Raw genomic sequence first — 7,892 nt, forward strand, 5'->3', positions numbered from 1 at the left:
AATATAAAAAAAATGTAAATATGCATGTGTAAATATGTATATTTAGTATAAAAAATCTTTATATGCTATATCTAAGAAAGCATATAAGGATTTATCACGGGTTGTCCACGTTTCCCTACTAATTGTGGCCTACTAACTGTTTCGTCATCTTATTAGTGACGTGAAAAATGAAAATAATATTTTTCATTTATATTGTTATAAGTCTTAAACCTTAAGACGGCGGGAGTTGAATTACTTTCGTTTAGGTAGCCAAATGCCTCGTCATCTTATTAGTGACGTGAAAAATGAAAATAATATTTTTCATTTATATTGTTATAAGTCTTAAACCTTATAACGGCGGAAGATGAATTACTTTCTTTTAGGTAGCCAAATGCCTCGTCATCTTATTAGTGACGTGAAAAATGAAAATAATATTTTTCATTTATATTGTTATAAGTCTTAAACTTTAAGACGGCGGGAGTTGAATTACTTTCGCATAGGTAGCCAAATGCCTCGTCATCTTATTAGTGACGCGCATGATTCAATTCAAGAGATTCCTTCTGTCCCTATTTAAAACCTCACGGATATTAAAAATATTAAACATATATTGTTATAAGTCTTAAACCTTAAGACGGCGGGAGTTGAATTACTTTCGCATAGGTAGCCAAATGCCTCGTCATCTTATTAGTGACGCGCATGATTCAATTCAAGAGATTCCTTCTGTCCCTATTTAAAACCTCACGGATATTAAAAATATTAAACATATATTGTTATAAGTCTTAAACCTTAAGACGGCGGGAGTTGAATTACTTTCGCATAGGTAGCCAAATGCCTCGTCATCTTATTAGTGACGTGAAAAATGAAAATAATATTTTTCATTTATATTGTTATAAGTCTTAAACTTTAAGACGGCGGGAGTTGAATTACTTTCGCATAGGTAGCCAAATGCCTCGTCATCTTATTAGTGACGTGAAAAATGAAAATAATATTTTTCATTTATATTGTTATAAGTCTTAAACCTTATAACGGCGGAAGATGAATTACTTTCGTTTAGGTAGCCAAATGCCTCGTCATCTTAATAGTGACGTGAAAAATGAAAATAATATTTTTCATTTATATTGTTATAAGTCTTAAACTTTAAGACGGCGGGAGTTGAATTACTTTCGCATAGGTAGCCAAATGCCTCGTCATCTTATTAGTGACGTGAAAAATGAAAATAATATTTTTCATTTATATTGTTATAAGTCTTAAACCTTATAACGGCGGAAGATGAATTACTTTCGTTTAGGTAGCCAAATGCCTCGTCATCTTATTAGTGACGTGAAAAATGAAAATAATATTTTTCATTTATATTGTTATAAGTCTTAAACTTTAAGACGGCGGGAGTTGAATTACTTTCGCATAGGTAGCCAAATGCCTTGTCATCTTATTAGTGACGCGCATGATTCAATTCAAGAGATTCCTTCTGTCCCTATTTAAAACCTCACGGATATTAAAAATATTAAACATATATTGTTATAAGTCTTAAACCTTAAGACGGCGGGAGTTGAATTACTTTCGCATAGGTAGCCAAATGCCTCGTCATCTTATTAGTGACGCGCATGATTCAATTCAAGAGATTCCTTCTGTCCCTATTTAAAACCTCACGGATATTAAAAATATTAAACATATATTGTTATAAGTCTTAAACCTTAAGACGGCGGGAGTTGAATTACTTTCGCATAGGTAGCCAAATGCCTCGTCATCTTATTAGTGACGCGCATGATTCAATTCAAGAGATTCCTTCTGTCCCTATTTAAAACCTCACGGATATTAAAAATATTAAACATATATTGTTATAAGTCTTAAACCTTAAGACGGCGGGAGTTGAATTACTTTCGCATAGGTAGCCAAATGCCTTGTCATCTTATTAGTGACGCGCATGATTCAATTCAAGAGATTCCTTCTGTCCCTATTTAAAACCTCACGGATATTAAAAATATTAAACATATATTGTTATAAGTCTTAAACCTTAAGACGGCGGGAGTTGAATTACTTTCGCATAGGTAGCCAAATGCCTCGTCATCTTATTAGTGACGCGCATGATTCAATTCAAGAGATTCCTTCTGTCCCTATTTAAAACCTCACGGATATTAAAAATATTAAACATATATTGTTATAAGTCTTAAACCTTAAGACGGCGGGAGTTGAATTACTTTCGCATAGGTAGCCAAATGCCTCGTCATCTTATTAGTGACGCGCATGATTCAATTCAAGAGATTCCTTCTGTCCCTATTTAAAACCTCACGGATATTAAAAATATTAAACATATATTGTTATAAGTCTTAAACCTTAAGACGGCGGGAGTTGAATTACTTTCGCATAGGTAGCCAAATGCCTCGTCATCTTATTAGTGACGCGCATGATTCAATTCAAGAGATTCCTTCTGTCCCTATTTAAAACCTCACGGATATTAAAAATATTAAACATATATTGTTATAAGTCTTAAACCTTAAGACGGCGGGAGTTGAATTACTTTCGCATAGGTAGCCAAATGCCTCGTCATCTTATTAGTGACGCGCATGATTCAATTCAAGAGATTCCTTCTGTCCCTATTTAAAAACTCACGAATATTAAAAATATTAAAAATATTTTCATATGGATATGCAATCGTATGGATATCCAAATATGTGTGGGAAAGTCGTACTTCCTATACGATAAATGACCGGATTGACGAAACCGTGTTCAAAAAGGTATATAGGGTAGGTGGTGTTCGGCCTACCAATATAATATTAAAATAATATTATATTAAACAGAAGATCGCCAGTATTAATATATAAGCATATGGTTATGAATACATATGCATATAACATATATGAAAATATATGAATATATAAAAAAAAATATATATGAATATGAAAATATTTATATGTATATGGAATATATGGTAGGTGATGATGTTAGCCTACCATATAATATATAATATAATAATTTAATTATATTATATTAAATATGGAAATATTAAAAATATATTAAAAATATTAAAAATATTTTCATATGGATATGCAATCGTATGGATATCCAAATATGTGTGGGAAAGTCATACTTCCCATACAATAAATGACCGGATTGACGAAACCGTGTTCAAAAAGGTATATAGGGTAGGTGGTGTTCAGCCTGCCAATATAATATTAAAATAATATTATATTAAACAGAAGACCGCCAGTATTAATATATGAGCATATGGTTATGAATACATATGCATATAACATATATGAAAATATATGAATATAAAAAAATATATATGGATATGAAAATATTTATATGTATATGAAATATATGGTAGGTGATGAGGATAGCCTACCATATAATATATAATATAATAATTTAATTATATTATATTAAATATGGAAATATTAAAAATATATTAAAAATATTAAAAATATTTTCATATGGATATGCAATCGTATGGATATCCAAATATGTGTGGGAAAGTCATACTTCCCATACAATAAATGACCGGATTGACGAAACCGTGTTCAAAAAGGTATATAGGGTAGGTGGTGTTCGGCCTACCAATATAATATTAAAATAATATTATATTAAACAGAAGACCGCCAGTATTAATATATGAGCATATGGTTATGAATACATATGCATATAACATATATGAAAATATATGAATATAAAAAAATATATATGGATATGAAAATATTTATATGTATATGAAATATATGGTAGGTGATGGTGATAGCCTACCATATAATATATAATATAATAATTTAATTATATTATATTAAATATGGAAATATTAAAAATATATTAAAAATATTAAAAATATTTTCATATGGATATGCAATCGTATGGATATCCAAATATGTGTGGGAAAGTCATACTTCCCATACAATAAATGACCGGATTGACGAAACCGTGTTCAAAAAGGTATATAGGGTAGGTGGTGTTCGGCCTACCAATATAATATTAAAATAATATTATATTAAACAGAAGACCGCCAGTATTAATATATAAGCATATGGTTATGAATACATATGCATATAACATATATGAAAATATATGAATATAAAAAAATATATATGGATATGAAAATATTTATATGTATATGAAATATATGGTAGGTGATGGTGATAGCCTACCATATAATATATAATATAATAATTTAATTATATTATATTAAATATGGAAATATTAAAAATATATTAAAAATATTAAAAATATTTTCATATGGATATGCAATCGTATGGATATCCAAATATGTGTGGGAAAGTCATACTTCCCATACAATAAATGACCGGATTGACGAAACCGTGTTCAAAAAGGTATATAGGGTAGGTGGTGTTCAGCCTGCCAATATAATATTAAAATAATATTATATTAAACAGAAGATCGCCAGTATTAATATATAAGCATATGGTTATGAATACATATGCATATAACATATATGAAAATATATGAATATATAAAAAAAAATATATATGAATATGAAAATATTTATATGTATATGGAATATATGGTAGGTGATGATGTTAGCCTACCATATAATATATAATATAATAATTTAATTATATTATATTAAATATGGAAATATTAAAAATATATTAAAAATATTAAAAATATTTTCATATGGATATGCAATCGTATGGATATCCAAATATGTGTGGGAAAGTCATACTTCCCATACAATAAATGACCGGATTGACGAAACCGTGTTCAAAAAGGTATATAGGGTAGGTGGTGTTCAGCCTGCCAATATAATATTAAAATAATATTATATTAAACAGAAGATCGCCAGTATTAATATATAAGCATATGGTTATGAATACATATGCATATAACATATATGAAAATATATGAATATATAAAAAAAAATATATATGAATATGAAAATATTTATATGTATATGGAATATATGGTAGGTGATGATGTTAGCCTACCATATAATATATAATATAATAATTTAATTATATTATATTAAATATGGAAATATTAAAAATATATTAAAAATATTAAAAATATTTTCATATGGATATGCAATCGTATGGATATCCAAATATGTGTGGGAAAGTCATACTTCCCATACAATAAATGACCGGATTGACGAAACCGTGTTCAAAAAGGTATATAGGGTAGGTGGTGTTCAGCCTGCCAATATAATATTAAAATAATATTATATTAAACAGAAGACCGCCAGTATTAATATATGAGCATATGGTTATGAATACATATGCATATAACATATATGAAAATATATGAATATAAAAAAATATATATGGATATGAAAATATTTATATGTATATGAAATATATGGTAGGTGATGAGGATAGCCTACCATATAATATATAATATAATAATTTAATTATATTATATTAAATATGGAAATATTAAAAATATATTAAAAATATTAAAAATATTTTCATATGGATATGCAATCGTATGGATATCCAAATATGTGTGGGAAAGTCATACTTCCCATACAATAAATGACCGGATTGACGAAACCGTGTTCAAAAAGGTATATAGGGTAGGTGGTGTTCGGCCTACCAATATAATATTAAAATAATATTATATTAAACAGAAGACCGCCAGTATTAATATATGAGCATATGGTTATGAATACATATGCATATAACATATATGAAAATATATGAATATAAAAAAATATATATGGATATGAAAATATTTATATGTATATGAAATATATGGTAGGTGATGGTGATAGCCTACCATATAATATATAATATAATAATTTAATTATATTATATTAAATATGGAAATATTAAAAATATATTAAAAATATTAAAAATATTTTCATATGGATATGCAATCGTATGGATATCCAAATATGTGTGGGAAAGTCATACTTCCCATACAATAAATGACCGGATTGACGAAACCGTGTTCAAAAAGGTATATAGGGTAGGTGGTGTTCGGCCTACCAATATAATATTAAAATAATATTATATTAAACAGAAGACCGCCAGTATTAATATATAAGCATATGGTTATGAATACATATGCATATAACATATATGAAAATATATGAATATAAAAAAATATATATGGATATGAAAATATTTATATGTATATGAAATATATGGTAGGTGATGGTGATAGCCTACCATATAATATATAATATAATAATTTAATTATATTATATTAAATATGGAAATATTAAAAATATATTAAAAATATTAAAAATATTTTCATATGGATATGCAATCGTATGGATATCCAAATATGTGTGGGAAAGTCATACTTCCCATACAATAAATGACCGGATTGACGAAACCGTGTTCAAAAAGGTATATAGGGTAGGTGGTGTTCAGCCTGCCAATATAATATTAAAATAATATTATATTAAACAGAAGACCGCCAGTATTAATATATGAGCATATGGTTATGAATACATATGCATATAACATATATGAAAATATATGAATATAAAAAAATATATATGGATATGAAAATATTTATATGTATATGAAATATATGGTAGGTGATGGGGATAGCCTACCATATAATATATAATATAATAATATTTATTATATTATAATAAATATGGAAATATTAAATTATTTTCATATGGATATGGATATGGATATGGATATGGATATACATATTCATATGGATATACTAAAATATACTGAAATATACCGATGAGTATATTTAGGTGAGGGTAAAAAGGCAAATAAATACCCAGCTTGACGAAAGTGTGTTCAAAAAGGTATATAGGGTAGGTGGTGTCGTCCTACCAATATAGTATATTATTTATATTATATGAATATACTAAAATACCGATGAGTATTTTTAGGTGAGGGAAAGAAGGCAAATAAATACCCAGCTTGACGAAAGTGTGGTCAAAAAGGTATATATGGTAGGTGGTGTAAGCCTATCTATATAATATAACATACTATATTATATATTATATATACACTATATTGTATACTTAGATAATATCGTTGAAGCGTCTACGTCTTATTATAAATTATAATTTGACAAGTTTCCAATTATTATCGTTAATTTCTGGTTCTAGGCAAATAAAAATTTCTTTTTATTATATCCTAGTAAGTATATGGAATTAAATTTAATTTCATATACGTATATGATAATAGTAGTAATATTATTATTATTATTATTGTATAAATAAATATGAATAAACTATATATATGAAAATATATAAATATATGAAAATTAAAAAGTGCTTAGTTTTATATCATATAAAACTAGACTTTTATATACAAAGAAAATAAATTTTAAATTTATTATCAAAATACATATGCGATAATTTTATTATAAAATTAAGCAAATATATATATGTGAATATATACAAATTGTTGTATGTGAAAATATAAAGATATTTTAGAATTAAATATATGCATAATATTGTATTTTATTAAAAAAAATATTAAAGAAGGCTTATATAAATAAAAAGACCGCCCGCTCATATAAATACCCTAACACAAACGAGGGTTTAAGAAAAAGCCATGAAAAAAATATACCCTGAGGTGTATGCGTTGGGCACCCGAGGGATATATTATAAATATATATATATATATATATATTTTAATAAATGAACGAATATTGAATGCCATATAATAATTGGCCAAATTCGTTAATATTTTAATTTATACAAATATTTGCAATATTTATTTTCTATATATCAATATGAAAATGAAATATATCAAAGATATAAACATTATTCTGGTTGATCCTGCCAGTAGTTATATGCTTGTCTCAAAGATTAAGCCATGCATGTCTAAGTACACACGCATTAAAAGTGAAACCGCAAAAGGCTCATTATATCAGTTATGGTTCCTTAGATCGTTAACAGTTACTTGGATAACTGTGGTAATTCTAGAGCTAATACATGCAATTAAAACATGAACCTTATGGGACATGTGCTTTTATTAGGCTAA

General features: G+C 27.0%; 1 non-coding gene across 1 annotated transcript in view; it reads left to right on the forward strand.

Annotated features, from left to right (window-relative positions):
- The first annotated feature begins 7,674 nt into the window (after window positions 1-7,674).
- LOC138927528 (small subunit ribosomal RNA) overlaps window positions 7,675-7,892 on the forward strand; it is a 1,995-nt gene continuing 1,777 nt past the window's right edge. Inside the window, exon 1 of the ribosomal RNA XR_011444006.1 lies at window positions 7,675-7,892. This exon is cut by the window's right edge and continues 1,777 nt beyond it. This is a non-coding gene — a ribosomal RNA (small subunit ribosomal RNA).

The sequence above is a fragment of the Drosophila bipectinata genome, unplaced genomic scaffold, assembly GCF_030179905.1.
Source record: "Drosophila bipectinata strain 14024-0381.07 unplaced genomic scaffold, DbipHiC1v2 scaffold_30, whole genome shotgun sequence".
Taxonomy (NCBI): Eukaryota; Metazoa; Arthropoda; class Insecta; order Diptera; family Drosophilidae; genus Drosophila; species Drosophila bipectinata.